General features: G+C 36.3%; 1 long non-coding RNA gene across 1 annotated transcript in view; it reads left to right on the top strand.

Moving 5' to 3' along the window:
• The window catches only part of LOC103241451 (uncharacterized), a 30,769-nt gene extending 19,752 nt beyond the window's left edge, over positions 1-11,017 (top strand). The window contains exons 2-6 of the long non-coding RNA XR_005241870.2: positions 658-835; positions 5,860-5,925; positions 6,739-6,768; positions 9,261-9,297; positions 10,859-11,017. This is a non-coding gene — a long non-coding RNA (uncharacterized lncRNA). The remainder of the gene's footprint in view (positions 1-657; positions 836-5,859; positions 5,926-6,738; positions 6,769-9,260; positions 9,298-10,858) is intronic.
• Positions 11,018-18,034: the final 7,017 nt, after the last annotated feature.

Genomic DNA, 18,034 nt, shown 5'->3' with positions numbered 1-18,034 from the left:
GGGAAACTATGTAAAAGGTACATAGAATCTATATTATTCCTTTCAATTGCATGTGAATCTACAATTATCTCAAAAACCCTTTAAAAGTTCATTTTTAATAAAATGTTAAATATTAAAAAAAGAATCAGAATAGCCAAAACTGGAAATAACTCAAATATCCATCAACAGATGAGTGGAAAAACAAATTGTATAGATCTTTACAATGGAATGCTATTTGCAACAAAAAGGAGCAATCTATTGACACACACAACATGGATGAATCTATGCTAGAAAGAGGAGCCAAACACTAATGAGAATGAGTACACTGTATATTGTTGTTATTATAAAAAAAATTCTAGACAGGAAAAACTAACAAATACTGATAGAAAATAGATCAAGAGAGTAGATTAATAAACTGTGGGGGCAGGGCAGATGTTGGACTGACTGCAAAACTACATAAGGGAATTCCTGGGGTGATGGACACATTTCGTACTATGGCTGCAGTGACTGTTACAGGTGTCTACCTACATTTGTCAGTGCTCATCAAACTGTATTTTTAATGAGACTGCATTTTATTGTATCTACATTATCCCTCAATAAAGATGATTTTAAAGAAAGAAAATAATGAGTACAATTGAGAATTTAGAACTGATAATGTGATTTTTTTTTTCCCTTTAGTCAGAAGCTGTAGTGAGAGAGAACTGTGCCCAGGAATCCCGTTTGAGTAAAGTGGCAAGACTCAGAGCAAGAGAGACACTCAAGACAGGATATATATGAAAGTGATGAGAAAGTAATGAGAAAAGCATGAGAAGTGATGAGTCCCTAAGGAGATTTGTGCAAAGGTCGAGAGTGAAAGGTAAGATCTTCGCAAATACACCAATTTCAAGGGCTAGTAAAGAAGGCCTGTGCTTTTCTAGGACCTCAGAGTGGAGAATAGTCTGAGGGAGGCTGAGGGTTAAAGCAGTTGTCCATGGGTAAGGAAGATACAGGGAGGGCAAGGCAAGCACAAGGTCCAGTGATATGGATGTTCACAAGTGCAAGCAAATTAACTGATGGTACTTGTGAGGGTAGACAGTCAGGGGCGGAGCTGGAAAAGCAAAGTCAAGGATGCAGCTAACCCAGAGTGATGGGTCAAGAGGAAACCAGACAGAGGGAATTAGCCAGTAGGGTGACTAAGGCCAAGGCCAAGGCAGCACACCAAAGGAGAAAGCTGACTCATGAGACACAATCAGACTAGATCATGAGAAAGCTCTGGAAGGTCAGAAAGAGGGTGTTGTGACACAATCCATGGCACATATCTGTCAGAGCTCAGTGGTGACACTTTGGCTGAGATTGGACTGGTTCCTTTTAAGAGTCCAGCATCAACCTCTCCCCAGCTTGACCAGTCAGTCTTACAGCAGGTAGGTCGTCTGTCCACTTTACTGGGTGGTTTTGCAAGCTGCTATCTATCAGTTTATAACTGGGTCTCCAGACCCTGGACTTTCATTATGGGATAGGACTCTGCACATCAAATGCCTGGAAGGTACAAAGAAAGACTAGACTTTTTGTGTCCTTATCCTGCCTGATTTTCACTGGTCTCTCATTGCCAGGCCAACAGGAATAGAAGTAATTGGGTTACAATGCAGCAATTCAGATACAGAAGAACCCAGTTACCAGATGGGTAGTTTAAAATGGAAACTAAGTGTATGAATGAAGCAGAAACAGGCAGTCATGCCATAAGGTCAGAGTAAGTCTTGTCATATGAATGCTTAACAAATTGGGGGCCTATATTCTATAATATTTAAGACTCAGGCTGAATTAAATTCAAATCCAAACAGTTATTAACCATGAGAAATTGGGTAAGATACTCAACCTTTCTGAGACTTGGTTTTCTCATCCTTCCAAAAATTTAAAAAAAAAAAATGGCATTGATCATACCTATCTCATTGGGTTCTTGTGAGACTATAAATGGGATTATTTATGTAAAGCTCTTTGTAAAACTGCCTGGCACTTATTAAGCACTCAATGAATGGTCATTAATGGTGAATACTGGAATGTGAAGATGGGAACCTAAGAAATGCCATTGGGTAGAGGTTGCCTGAGGAGGTCAGTGGAATCAGCTGCGGATAGAGGGAAACTCGGGAGGTTTGTAGTAAAACTGAAAAGACTCAGCTGAGGAAACCCGGACTGAATGCCCAGAGAAACAAAGAAGGGAAGGGGAAAATGTGGTGTCTAAGCAACCCAGAAGGAAGTAGTGGTCAGCAGGGTTAAATGATGAATGAGAATATGCATAGAGGGGGACCAGGGTGGTGGACCTCACAATAAGATGATTAGACTGGAGGGGAAGGAAGCCAGAAGGCCGAGGTTCAAGAAGGAAGTGTTAAAGAACACTGTGTTCTCAGGGACAGAGTAAAAGAACCAGTTACCCTGAAAGGCCAAATGGCAAAATGTGTTGATTCTAAAAGTATGATGTTGTTGAGTGTCTTCGTTTATATTGTCATTGCTGTTTAAGTCTCAGACCCTAAAAGAATAAGCCGCCCCTGGTTGCCAGGATGTATTACTCCTGCTGCTTCCAAATCCAATTCTGGCAAGCACAGTCATTCCCTATGGTATTTCTGTTAGCATTCATACAGCACTCATTAGGACTGAAATCTTTTCAGCCTTGTCAGATTCCATTATATGGCACAACAAATCTTAACTTGTAGATTGTAGCGTTTCTTTGTACATCAACTCAGTTTTAAAATCAACTGCTAAAAAGAATATTAATCTTTTTGTGTGCTTATACTAACATCTTTCTGCATAATAAGACAATTATCACTTTATTGGATGTTCAGCAGTTTAAAAAAAATCCTCATTGTATATTTCACAAATAATTGAATAGCATTAGTAGGTTTCTCCACTTATTTGCATATAAATTTACAAAGTATTTTAACCAGCTCATTGTCTTCTATATTTACTTCACACCAGAATTTTTCAACCATCTCTTTGTATCTGCCAGAAGAGCAAATAAATATAAATAATGATAATTTTAAATACCACAAATATCTAGAAATCTCAAAATTGCCTTCTTTGTACAATAGCAGAACATTTGGAGTAAAATGATAGTTGATCATAATTATATGTAAGAGATAGTACTGTAAAATGACCTGATTATACCATTTGAACAATATGAATTTCCCACAATGCATTTAACTTCATGTTACTATTATACTTTTCAATATTACATAAAATTTAGTCTGCCTTTGTCATGAAAAGTACCCTCCAGTAATTTTCTCTTTTCAATTGTTTTTTAAGGAATATTTGACAATGACTCTCAAAACACTTCATTGCAACCCAACAACAGCAGAACATTTTGTTCAGTACAAATTGTATTATCACAGTGAAACAACTTCGGTTTCCAAATCTCTAACCAATAAGAAAAGCTTAAATTGTATTTTTTAATTTTTTGCAATTATTTTTTATGTCATTTAGAAAAATCTGTCAAATTCTCTGAACACTAATGTATCTCAGTAATTCTTTGACCTTTTGAAGGAATAAAATGTATTTTCTTAAAAATTGAAAATTATATTAGACATCTATTTGTCTAAAGATCTGTACATTTTTAACAATGATATCTAGAATTTTCTTTATTTTTCAGAATGATTCTCCTTTTAAAAATTGCAAATGAATGAATAACTTAATCTACATTATAAAGAAAGAAAAATTTTGTTTTTAAAACCAGAATATGAAGTACTATATTCCAAATCCCAAAATATATATTGAGTACATGTTAGTTCAGACATGATGGGATGAGAGTGAGCACCATTGTAAGTGTCCAGAAAAGATACTTAGACAGCAGAATTAATAGGATTCATTGAATGTGCAGGTGATGAGGGAGAAGGAGCAGTCCAGGCCTCACAATTTCCAAATGTCTTGCTTGAACAATAAATGGGGTGAATTGCAAGGCCATTCAAGAGGTCTGGGAAAAAAGATGGAAAATTGATGACTTTCTCTTTTGACTAATTGGTCCCAGCACTGAAACTCTAATAAATATAATTTTGCATTTTTCAGCGTACTTATTTGCCTTTACTTAAAAGTACCTGGATATAAATAGAGCAACATTTAACTATGCTGAAGAAATATTGTTTAGAGGGCAATTGAAATTGTCATAAAATTGCTCAATATAATTGCTGGAGTTATCTTGTTCAGAATTGGGCCACATATTCAATTTTGTCAAGCAAAGTAGTGGTATTTTATGCATGCAACAGATAGGTTTTGTGTGATGGTTGTGTATTGGGCACTATTCTAAGAACTGGAGATATGTGATGCAGACACAATTCCTGCTCTCAAAGTGTTTACACTCTACTGGAGGAATACAAGTGATTATTAAAATTTAAATTATGAAAACAAATTAATATCAGATGGTGACAGTGCTGTGAAGAAAATAAAAGATAGTAAGGAACATAGTAGGGAGAAGATGACCTGCGTGGTGAGGAAGAATGTGACATTATACCTCTCTAAAGCGTTGGCATTTTCCCTGAGCCTTGCACCATGAGGAGCAAGCTGTTTGGAGATCCGGGAGATCTGTCCTTCCAAACAGTGGACTCCAGATTTTCTATACAGCAGCAATATGGTTGGAAGAAGTTTGAGGGAACTTTTTTTAAGGTAACATTTGGGGAGAAAACACACTCCATTGATTTACAGTGTGTATTTATTTGAGGTGGGAGATGATGATGTAAAATAGCAGGTAGCTGAGTGTACTCCCTTCACATTCATGAAGTCATGCTTTGAACTATCAGTAGTTCCAAGCAGAGAGAACAGCACGAGTAAAGGCACAAGGCAGGGCCTGTCTTGGCTGTCTCACGGGTAGGCATAAGGCCAGCAGGGCTAGAACACAGTGAATAAATAGAGAAGTAGTAAAAGATGATCTCAAAAAGAGAGGGGAGCCACCTCATGCCCAGCCTGGTAGACCATAGTAAAGGGATCTTAAACAGGATCCCTTTAAGGGGCCTTAAACAGGATACTGAAGGGGTGGGAGAGGGGAAAGGTTCCGTTTTATATGTTACATCATCATCTGGTGCAATTGTGATTAGTAATAGTCACTGATTAAAAAAAATAGTACATTTAAAAAGAAAGAAAAGGGAAAAATATTTGTTGTTACACTTTGAATGTTTTTATGTTAAATATTCACCTTCTTCAGACTGTGTCTGTCAGAGATGCCACATTACTGGACATCGTTAGCACCTTCAAAATGTGAGGAAAGAGCTAGTAGTCTTCAGAAGAAACAACAAAGTCTTCTCTCAAAATGGCATTTGCTGACACTAAATGCTGTATTTTATGTTCTGAAGAGATGCTCTGCTTGTCACCTACATGTTAATAATACTCCAGATTTTGTGAACGCCTAATTAAAGTTAACTAGAATAGCTAAAATAAGATACAAAAACAAACTCTAATTGATGAAACTATGTATTTGCCTCAAGACATCAGTTAATGCTTTTCCATTAATGGTACCAAATTTCTGATGATGTTGAAGAACTTTATTTGGGGCAGAGTAGGAATGTTAAATCTTAAAATTGTTCCTTGACTTTTACAAATAAGGAGAAATCTGTCATTTGCTTTAGCAATTTCTGACCAATGTATGCAAATAGAAGTATTAATTGCCTAAGAATTTCAGGATGATTTTCTTACATTAAATTGTAAATATAAGGAAAAAATTTTTTTTATTTACAAGTTATAGTTTCGTTATTTAGCAAGTGAAAATGAGATCATTAAAAGCAAGAGTTTTTTTTCTTGAAAAATGCAAACCTAAGAGCTGTTCAAGTTGAAAAAATTTTTGAAGGTAATGCTACATAGTTGAGTTAATTAATTGATTGACTCATTGATTGATTGATTCATTCATTCATTTGTTTATTGACTTTACAGTTACACATCTACTGCTGTTTTGGATGATATCGAGAAGAAAACAACAAAATGATCATTAAATGGATGGTGTGTATAATCAAATTGTTTACAGTCTAGTTAATGAAGCAAAGCAGAAACACACTGTTTTCAAGCATGAAAATTAATATAAGATAGCAGCAGAAGAGATACACAAGGCTGTACAAGTGTCTGAATGCCAGACAGCACTACAGATCATTGGGGTCAGGGGGAGGATTAAGAAGGCTGAGTTCACTTGGTTGGGCTCCCTCCAGTCTGGACATTCTCAAAAAGCGTGCAGACAGGTTTCTTCAACAGTATATACTTCACTGAAGTCAGATTAGGGTTAAAGTTTACATCTGAAGAGCAGAAAATACAGAGGTCCCAAGTAAGTTTCACCATAACAGTTTTATAACCTTAAAAGGAAATGTTTTTCCTCCTAATCAAAAGGAACTTTGATTTATTCCATGCCCTATTATTTTATCTTTAGTGAAAAGACATTTTAAATTGCATACTTGTAAAGCTTCTGAAAGAATCCTTTCAGAAATCCATCATTAGTTTTCTCTCCTTAGCATGACTACATCCTCCCTCAATGTTCTTTGCTGCAGACTCAGGAAGCACTCATAGACAAGCATTACAATTTATTTAAAAGAATTTTGAAAGCAATTTCTGACCAGTATGCTCATATAGAGGTATAAATTGCCTAAGATTGCCTTGATGTTTTCCTAATGAGGAATTGAGAGAAAATTAATTCTAAGATGCAGAGTTTTGTAACTATAAATTAATTGTAACATTGTAATTTGGGCTTTTTTTTCTCTTCTTTTTTCATTTTTCCTTTCCCTTTTCCCTTCCCCTTCCCCTGACTCTTCTTTCTGAATAATTTAGTCCTAACGCCATTTGGTGGAACAGAGCAAGGTAGGCATTCCTGCAGCCTGGGGAAGGTGGGGTGGCCTAGTACAGGGTGCCTGAGCCCTGGTGGGTTGAGGGGCATCTGGTAGGTTTAGGTGGGCAGCCTGGCATGAGGTGTCAGAACCTAAGGACGGGGAGGAGACGTCCATAGAGATAGTTGTCTCTGCATGGCCCAGTCAAGGACAATATAAACATACAAATAAATAATAATGATAGTGAAGAATTATAACCCACTGAACACTATAGGAAATCATGAATCCATTTGGTTACAGAAAAATGAATAAATTGAAAGCTGATAAGGAATGGGATAGAAACATAGTTTCGAAGTACCAGTAACAAAATCGATTACAAAAGGGAAAACTAACTTTACAGTGAAAGAGTTTGGCAGACTCTCCCTTATTTCCGTGATCAAAGTGAGCTTCTTTAGTAATGAAATTAATCAAAATTGTGTGATACCTGAGGATCAACAACACAGCATCACTCCTGTGATATTCCTGCCAAAGATGCACAGCTCAAATCTAATCATGAAGGAACATTGGACAAATGCAAATTGAAAACATTCTACAAAACAGCTGGCCTTTATATTGCAAAAAATGCCAAGGTCTTGATAGTCAAAGAAAGACTGAGGAGGCTGTTATCATCGAAGGAAACTAAAGAAACCTGACAAATGTGTAATGCGATTCTAAGCTGGATCCTTTTGTTAGAAAGGTCATTATTGGCACAATTGGTGAAATTTAAATGGACTTCTGAGGAGTAAATGGTACTGATGTATTTGTGGTGATTTATTAATTTTTTTGTAATTTCTTGATTTTAATGATCGTAGTGTGGCTGTTTAGAAAAATGTCCTTGTTGGTAAGAAATACGCCCCATACTATTCTAGGGTAACGGGGTAGCAGGTTGGCAACTTGTTCTCAAATGGCTCAGGAAAACAGAAGTTTATTATACAATTACTTCCGAGTTTTCTATTTGTGATTATTTTAAAAATTATAATTTTGAAACTGCTTTTGCAACCAATCACAATCCTGCAGTTTTGATTATGCAAATTGTTACTATAAACATATTGATATTTACATAATCAAATTAGATAATCTAAGTACCATTGGAAAGCATTTTGTCTGATCACCTGACCAATGGTGACAGTACAAACTTATATTGGGGTTTCATTTGTATTCAGATGATCATTTTGCACGTACTTTCTCCATTTTATAAAAGGGGAAAATGACTTGATGATCAAGTGCTTTGTTAAATAGCAAACAAGATAATTTATTTTAGTATTTACATTTATTTTCAGTATTGAAGTCTAAAGCATGTGATTTTTTTCAGATAGAACAGAACAATAGATGCGCTCTCCTTATTCCAAAATAGTAAGATTTACTCATTACAGAAAGCAGAGGGCTGGGCGCGGTGGCTCACGCCTGTAATCCCAGCACTTTGGGAGGCTGAGGCGGGCGGATCACAAGGTTAGGAGATCGAGACCATGGTGAAACCCCGTCTCTACTAAAAATAGAAAAAATTAGCCGGGCGCAGTGGCGGGCGCCTGTAGTCCCAGCTACTCGGGAGGCTGAGGCAGGAGAATGGCGTGAACCCGGGAGGCGGAGCTTGCAGTGAGCCGAGATTGCGCCACTGCACTCCAGCCTGGGGGACAGAGCGAGACTCCGTCTCAAAAAAAAAAAAAAAAAAAAAAAAGAAAGCAGAGGAGGTAAGAGATACATAGTGCAACTTTGACTAATTTACTGCTCAATCCAATGTTACAAGTTAATTTTGCAATTTCTGCTGTAACTTCAAACTTACTCTTGGTTATTTAAGAAAATAGAAATTTAATTAAATTAGACCCTTGATGAAAATACCTACCCAAATATATTTGAATAGGAATTTTAGCCCCCAAACCAGAGACAATATTAACAAACATTTATAAAGTGCTCACATGTGAGAGTCTCTTTCTGTAGCTAGAGCGATACATACAGACATGCCTACATGCATATATACATGTTTTATAATAATGTAATGTTCAAAACATCGTGTGTTAGATACTATTATCATAATGCCCATTTTACAAATAAGTAAACTGAAGTATAATAGGTTGCAGAAAGTCATACAAGTTATTAGGTGAAAGGTACACATTGTTAAGTGAAAGTATACCCGGAGTGTCCATGCTCCTGCATCTCTTTACTAACCAGCTTTCTGAGGTAGGTAAGGCTGTCTTTAGATTGCCACTGGGCCCAGAGCAATTATCCCCTACCACACTGTACCTTACCCCTCCTAAGCACTAGTGTTTCTGAGAAATCTGGTTAAAAACCATATCTAAAGAAACTCAGAGTAGAAAGAAGTGACACAAGGACAGTGACAAGCTTTTTTATAAGTGAGGATATGAAATACCTCATCTAAGGGGTGGTGGGAATTATGGGTTGATTGAAATTATCTGAATCTTAAAACATTTTGGCAAAATGAAGGCACACGCATTCATTTTTCTTAATCTCCTTTCTGATTCACTGCCCTAGGCCAACAATACAGAGGCTCTGAAGCAAGATACCCAAGGTAATCTTTACCTTCCCTTACCCGCATCAATTACCTTAGCAACATGCATTCACTTCAACTGAGAAAGGGGGCAGCAGTTAAGAGAAACATTGATTATTCTTGGTATCTTTTCTGATCTGTCTTAGAAACTATAGGATATCAATTTAACCTAAATTAAGCTAAGAATGCTAACAGATGTTAGGTCTCATATTTTAAAATGTATATATTGTTTACTTTTTAAAGTAAAATTTCTTGGGTTATTCCTATTTTAGATATTAAATTGTTATGATAAAATTATTGTTAGATAGATTGAAGTCCAGAATGGGCAGGGCCTGGTGGCTCACACCTGTAATTTGAGCACTTTGAGAGCCTGAGGTGGAAGGATCACTTGAGCCCAGGAGTTCGAGACCAGCCTGGGCAACACAGAGAGACTGTCTCTACAAATTATTAAAAAAAAAAAAAAAAAAAAGTCCAGAGTAGTTCTATTTTGCTAATCTAATCAAGGGGAAAGTACCTTCCCAAATTATCTTCAATTAAAAGAAATAAATTCCATGAGATTATATTTAGTTCCTAGTTTTACTCTTAAAATTTATAGAAATAATTATCTGATAAAATCGAAATACTTTTTATTCTGTTACATAAGAGGAAACTTAGATTTTTCCTCCTGAAAGAGCTGCCACAAACTTCTATTAGAATTATATCCGATGCAAAATATTTTCATAGTGCCATAGCAAATTAAGAAGCTGTGCAGTATTTCAGAAGGATGGTTTTAGAGCTTACAAAACATGAGTTACATCTGATCTGGTAAGTGAATCAGCAAGATGCTAATGAGGTTAGAGAGATGTGACTGGCCCCGTCACAAGTAAAGAGAGAGCTGGCTATATTCCAACACAGAATATGATTCTCAGATGTTGTACAGAATTTGGGAAGTGGGTCACCTCTTTCAGCCCAAGTTAGTTTGCCAGTTGGGTAATTATTACTCAAGTATAATAAAAATGACACCAAAAATTCATGAGACTCCAAAATTAAGCAATTGACAGCATCTGTGTGCTAATAGCGTAGAATTAGTGTAAGGATAGTACTTGCTTGGGGTAAGTGCTCTGGAGCCAGATGCCTGAGTTAGAATCCCAGCTCTGCCACTTCTTATTATTAACCCAAGGCAACCTTTCCAAGCTTCAGTTCCCTTAACTGCAAAATGGAGATGATAATAGTACCTACTACTAAACATTATATGAGCAAATTGATGTAAAGCCCTTAGAAAGGCCCTTTGCATGTAGAACTCAATGAAAGCTATGAAAACAGTATGAACAAGTCTGCGTGGGGGTGCTTATATATTTGTAATATATATGAAACAACTATTTTTTAACAAAAGATTTCATAACTGACTTTTATAAGTGTATGCAAATGCAGGAAATTATGCTTTTTATTTCTATGATGAGCTCATTCCTGCACTTTGCCTCCATAGCTGGAAAAACAATTCGATCTTTAAAAATAAAATGACAGGGGAAGCTGCTGGACTGAGTGGTCTCCATTTGCTCCTCCAGATCCATTCAATTCTGTTCTGTGCCTTGTTATTTTGCAGATTGACTTCTACTTTCTCCGGCCCCAAGTCTCCCTTGCCTTCTTGTTTCTGTTGGGTTTGTCCAATGGGAAGCACTGCTATGAGATAGGAGAGTAGGAGGCTAAAAGGATCAAAGTTTTCTTCTGCTCATTCCCTCCCTTCCAGTTCAAGTGTTGGCTGTGAACGTATTCCTCCATGGAAGGGACAGCCTCCTCAAAAGGCCAAGACTCTTACTTTGTTCCATAAACCTTTCTCCTTTCCTCTTTTAATTTAGAGCTGTTAAAACCGTCTAACTGTTCCTAGTGCCTGAGGAAGGGTGTTTCATGATCTCTTGTTGGATCCCTTGTCTTTTTAATAAACTCTTCAGTGATTTTTTTTTCCTTTATGGGTTCTGACTGATCCAGATGCCTTTAGTTTACTTGATTTTTTTTTCTAATTTGTTAGTACTCTTAAGACTCACCTTAAATTGTACTGTTTTTAAGCCACGTATTTTAGATCATAATATACCTATTAAGAATCATTTTTTAAAATAAACTGGAAATTATCATAATGTCCAGATTGTTTAACTTCTGCTCCAATATGTAAATTCTGTGTATTGTAAGAAGTGTTTTAAATTATAGTTATATAATTTATTAGTACCACCCAAGAGTGCGGCTGGATACTAACTAAAGATCATTTCTAAATCAGAATTTCAGAAACACAGGCAAAGCCTTAAAATGGATATATAGCCAACTCTTTTGCCCTGTCATGAAGTTTTGTTTTGTTTGCTTTGTTTTTAAAGAACTGGTTCATTCATAATTGTTGGCATTGTTATCAATGGCATATAACTATAATCTCATATATCACTATATATGAGATCCCATATATCTTAATAATCTCATTTTATTATAAGTAACTATCATAGTAGACTCTTGGGTATTCTGCCATCTGAAAATGTAGCTTGGAAAATAGCAGTGGCTAAGCATTTTTGGATTTAAGGGATAATAAAGTAAAAGACTACCTTTTCCCCTCTATCCTGAAGCCAAGAAGCTGAATTATTTATTAGTATGCTACAAAAGTAAGGCCAATGCACTGAACTAAGGATGTAGTGTGAAACCCAAGTGTATCTCCCATAGATGTGACTCACAAAAATAAATGGTCTTACTTCCAATATAGGATATGTAACAGTATCTCCAAAGAGAGAGCAGAGCTACAGTATTATTATAAAGACTGCATTACCACTTCAGCTGAGGTCTTGGCCAACCCTTGCCATTCTATATATTTACTTAGAAAACAAAGTATCTTTCAAACAGTAACTAGAAGGGCAAAAGAAACTTGGTTCAGCTATGCTAAGAAGAATCATGTGTGTACTCACATGATATCAACAACAAAAAAGCCTGAATAGAACTGCTCAATTATGAGCAATGTGAATGGAAATACCATGCCAATATACAAACATATCACAGTAAAATAAAATAAAATGTGCAAGAAAGAAGAAGAAATTAAGAAAAAAATGTAAATGTCAAAAGAAGGATAAATATCCCAATATAGACGAAAACATACTTCAAAGCATAAGAAAATTCATCACAATGTCATCTTAGAGAATAATCTAATAAGAACTTGAATTTAAGAACTCAAAGATAACATGATGAACAATAAAAATCAGGGCAGTTATAGATTTAAAAAACAAACAAACAAAAGAAGGATATAAACGTAATCACAGAAATAAAAAGGTAAAGTAGAAAATAGACTTCACTAAAAATTGACACACATACACACAATAGGAAATGGTTTTCACCTAAAGGAAATGGTGACTGGCTACTGAATGGTAAAATTTGAGATGATTTTTAAACATTTATGTCATTTTTACTTTTCTAACATTTAAATGGTTCGTAGTAAACATGTTTAAGTTTTACAAGTAAAAGACTGTTTTTATAGTAGACATTGTTAGTGCCCCACCCACATCCCTCCAGCCCTTCTGTGGGCTCCAGCTGACTCTCAACCCCAAGATTCTCATTTCTTTGCTCAGGCTCTCCAGCAGCCCGCCCCACTCTTGGAAATCTACTGTACCCAACTATACGCTGACAATGGTCCAGAAATGCTGGAAGGTTAACACCCACCCCAGCAGCCTTAAATCCACCTGCCTTGAACTTCAGGTGGGAAGTTTCTCCATGAGATTAACTCCGGTTACGCACCCCCAGTTTCATAGGCCCACCACCATGCTTGTGTCCCCTGCTCATCTCAAATTATTTGCATTCAAGTCCTTGTCTTGGAATATGCTTTTAGAAAAATTAATATATACATCATATAAAAATAATACAATATAGTAATGAAAAAATAAACACTGAAATTTTGAAAGTTTGTCAAAACAATTTTGGGCAATTAATATTATTATTTTATACTTTTTATTCACTTTATGGTTTTAAATTTTTCAATTATAAAGAAAAAATGTATAAATAAAAAGTGAAGCAAAAGATAGAAACTAAAGTTAAACACTGAAACAAACTTTGTCAGTGTAAAATAATAACCAATTTCTATACCTAAGCAGCACTAAGTTGCCAGTGCTAAGTTGCAAGCCATTTCCCTTGCCAATGTCAATTTTACATGATGAGTCTGGAGGTCCATACCATTCACTATTGTCCTCAGGTCTGTATCTTCTTCCCTAGTTCCCTCTCTTTTCCTATCAATTGTTTTGATCCTGTTAATCTTTTGGAATTACACTGTCACATCATTGTACTATCCCATCTAATCTTGTGCCTAGAGAGTACATTGTGTATATCAGAAAAGTCTGTTTTCCAAAAAATAACCAATTTATATAAAAATCATAAAGTATGAGACTGATAAACTCATTAACACTATTTATTGCAATTTGATAATTTTATAAATTATATCTAGGAACATCATGGAATTCATTCAAGGTCAAGGAGCTAGGTAAAAATGTGAAAATTGTCAGAATTAAAATGGAGTCAGTTGTGTTAAAAATCCTGACAGATAGAGCTGGGGAAAGCAATGAAGAAAGGGTTCCCATGCAAGAATGCCTGACAACAGGAATTGTCAGAAAAGACTGCAAAACCACAACCTTGCACAAAGGCCATTGCAACCTTACACAAAAAAATACTTCTGCAAGGATATCTGCCCAACAACTGCCTATCTAACTTCAAACTAGTGCCATCCTTATTATTGATCATTGTAACCAAGAATAATTATCTCAAAATAATTGTGCACTCCTCTTCATTTTTTTAAAAAACCTTTGTCTTTCTTTATCCTGAATAAGCACATGGTTTACTATGGTATGTGTATTCCCATTGCAGTGCCCATGCTGAATAAATATCATTTTCTTTTGGAGTGCTTATTATTTAGATTAATAAAAGCAATGAGGACCAGAACCAAATAAGGTCTCCTTAATTTTAGCCCAATTATTTTCAAAGTAACTCCTCATTCCAAATCCCCTTCTAAACCTACTTCCCTATTCAAATGCTTGTCAGACATTGATGTGAGCGTGACAGCAAACAGGCAGGCAACACAGAAAAGGCAGTAAGAGACAGAAGCAATAGATAGAGCTTAAAATGGTAAAGCTCACGATTGCTTACTCAGGATTCAATATGATTCACTGATTTCTACAGAAGGGACCTGGGTGCGTCTGATGGATTGAACAAGAACACTGAGGCAATGAGTAGCAAGTCTGAACAGGGCTGAACCAAATCCATCCATCCATGCCTGACCAGTTTCTCTTCTAGGTTAAGGGTTAGTTCCAGTCTTTACCACAACTCCACTTCCTCTTTTGTCCCAGAAAGTCAAAGCTCTACAGTTAAGAAGAAAAGTACACTACTGAAATTTTCAGATGTCTTAAAACAAGATACTTCTTCCAAAATTCTAATATCATTCCAAGGCTGGACTCTTCAGAAGTGATTGCCTGCAAATTTAGGATGTAAAAACAAAATCGCAATTCAAGGTTAGTATTTCTGAAGGACAAAGAAAAGCAAAACATTGAAATATCTCCGATTAATGAACTATTGTCTTTTTTAGTATACTTTCATGTTTTTTTAAAAAAGAGAAGTAGAAAGAAAAAAATGAAATCATTTTTATTATATGATATTCAAGGTCAAATGAACTCACAAGAGTTCATATAGGGAAAGGTACCACATGTGGCATATTATGTCTTTTTCTATTTTGCTGCCTGTCCCAATCTTCTAACGCTAAACTTTGAAGTTCTCATGTCATAAATATTTTTTGCAAATTGTTGAATTATGTATTGTGTACATAACATGGTGCTCATCAGTATGGGCAGTTTAGAGATGGGTAAAGTGCTGTCCTTGCAAACAAGAAGTTTATAATCTATTTGGTGAAAAATATAATTAGCATAACAAAAAAATCAAAATAATTAAATGCTATTTGAGATTGCCCAGGGTTGTTGAAGGAGGGATGAATAGGTAGGGCACAGTGAATTTTTAGAGTACTGAAAATACTCTGTGTGATACTATGGATGCATGTCATTATACATTTGTCTAAACCAACAGAGTGTACAACACCAAGAGGGAACCCTAATGTAAACAATGGACTTTGGGTAATTATGATGTGCCAGTGAATATTTATCAGTGGTCACAAATGCACCAATTTGGTGGAGGATATTAATAATGGGAGATGCTACATATATGTGGGGGCAAGAGGCATGTGGAAAATCTCTGTACCTTGTCAATTCGGTGGTGAACCTAAAACTGCTCCAAAAAGTAGAGTCTGAAGAAAAGGAGGATATTATGAATACATGCCTATTTGCTTGATATGGGGTATGGATGTATGTGCAAGTAGGCTGTATACCCTTTTTACTTTTTGAATTTTATACTATATAAACTTATTAGTAAAAATAAAACATACCAGGAAAGTGAGAGGGAAGGAAAAAAATTTTTGAAATGTGCATTTAAAGATTAGCTTTATTAGTAAACTCAATCCTTCATGCTGGAATGAGCCACACCATCTGATGGTGCACAGTGCCTGGTGTCTGTTTTCTTCCTGTCTCTCTTGAGTTCGTTTGAATGCTTTGTTTTAAAATTCCAGTCTTCACTTGACTGTGTTGCCAGAATTAAGGGAAGAATTGAAAAATCTATCCTCAGCCCACCATATTAAAAGGAGAGGATTCCTTTGACAGCCCCACATTGTTGGCTGTATCTGTACGAGACACTTGAGAGAAAGGTGAATGAATGAAGACCAGACCTGAGAACTCTCCAATCCATGTTTACACCCTCCAGTAGAATTTTCCTCCTCTTGAGAAAGCTGTGTTTGCTTTTAATGAAGCAACTACAGATATTTCTATTTTTAGAAAAAATGCCTTGTGTGAGTACAGAGGAAGAAGTGATTACTTCTAATTGAAGAGTAGAGTAAGAAAGGTTTTTTAAGGGATTCAAAGTTTGAGCTTAGGCTTGAAGAATTTCCACAGTGAGGATGTAGGAAGGACAGTCCAGGCTGAGGTGGCAGCACCAGGGGTAAGAAAAGGACCAGTTGAGGAATACCCCAAATGCCATTAAGGCTGACTCTGATGTTTCTAGTCTGGATAAATAGGGAGAATAATGGCTATTAACTAGGTTTGGGACAAATGATGAATTTTTGTTTGAGGAATTATGAGTTGGGGAAATTTCAGTAGTATATTGGAGCCAGCATGAATATCTCCCCCAACTCCGCATTCAGTGATGTTAAGTTAGCAGCTTAAAACAGGCCATGATGAGAGTATTTACACTATAGAAATTGGCAAATTCTACAGAACATCACTGGTTGGAGTGATGGTGGAACACCTCTAAGATGTTTGTCAATCGGAGCAGGGACTCAGGAAACAAGACAGGGCCAAAGATAGGACCTTGTATTCATCTCTAAAGAAATGGCTAAAGATGTAAAGAGTTTTAGATTGAGAAAGATTGAATTTGAGATTGGGAGAGATTGCATTATGAGAAATGGAATAAAAACCAGAGAGATTCTTGAGAGATACTTACTTTAAAAGGGTCAATAAAGAAGGATTCTATAAAGGAGACAGAAGAATCATGGAAGTAGGAGACACATTGGCATAGGTTAACTTATCAAGGCTAAAAGACAAAAGTGTTAGTGGTGCAGAACTGATAGCCATCATCATCATCATCACAAGCCTACATTTACTTAACAGTTATTACCTGCCAAGGAATATGCCATATGTTTTATAAATTATCTACATTAAATTTCAAATATCATAAGAAGTAAATACTATTATGTTTATTTGACATAGAAAGAAACTAAAACTTAAATTGTTTAAGTAGCCTGTACAAAAAGAAATAGCTGATAACTGGCATAGCTGAGATGCAAACTAAGCTCTGTGTCAGCCCAAACTTTATGATCTTAGAAACCAACTCAAAATTATTTCAGAGATCATTCAGTTGTAACAGACCACTGAAACCTCACATAGTTTTACTGTACTAGTCCATTCACATGCTGCTGTAAAGACATACCTGACACTGGGTAATAATAAAGGAAAGAGGTTTGATAAACTCATAGTTCTACATGACTGGGGAGGCCTCACAATCATGGTGGAAGACAAAGGAAGAGGGAAGGCACATCTTACATAGTGGCAGGAAAGAGAGCATGTGCAGGGGAACTGCCCTTTTATAAAACCATCAGATCTCGTGAGACTTATTCACTGTCACAAGAACAGCATGGGAAAGACCAAACCACCTTGATTCAATTACCTCCCACTGGGTCCCTCCCAGGACACATAGGGATTATTAAAATTCAAGGTGAGATTTGGCTAGAGACACAGAGCCAAATCATATCATTCTGCTGCTGGCCCCTCCCAAATCTCATGTCCCTTTCACATTTCAAAACACAACCTTTCCTTCCCAGCAGTCCCCCAAAGTCTTAACTCCTTTCAGCATTAACTCAAAAGTCCACAGTCCAAAGTCTCATCTGAAATAAGGCAAGTCCCTTCTGCCTATGAGCCTGTAAACAAGTTAGTTACTTCCTACATACAATGGGGGTACAGGTATTGGGTAAATATACCTATTCTAAATGGGAGAAATTGGCCAAAACATAGGGGCTCTAGGCCCCATGCAAGTCTGCAATCCAATAGAGTAGTCGTTAAACCTTAAAGTTCCAAAATGATCTCCTTTAACTCCCTGTCTCACATCCAGGTCACGCTGATACAAGAGGTGGGTTTCTATGGTCTTGGGCAGCTCCACCCCTGTGGCTTTGCAGGGTACACTTCCT

This window comes from Chlorocebus sabaeus, chromosome 15 (genome assembly GCF_047675955.1).
Source record: "Chlorocebus sabaeus isolate Y175 chromosome 15, mChlSab1.0.hap1, whole genome shotgun sequence".
In the NCBI taxonomy this organism is placed as follows: Eukaryota; Metazoa; Chordata; class Mammalia; order Primates; family Cercopithecidae; genus Chlorocebus; species Chlorocebus sabaeus.
Note: the sequence above shows the minus strand (reverse complement) of the source record. Positions and strands in the feature narration are given on the sequence as shown.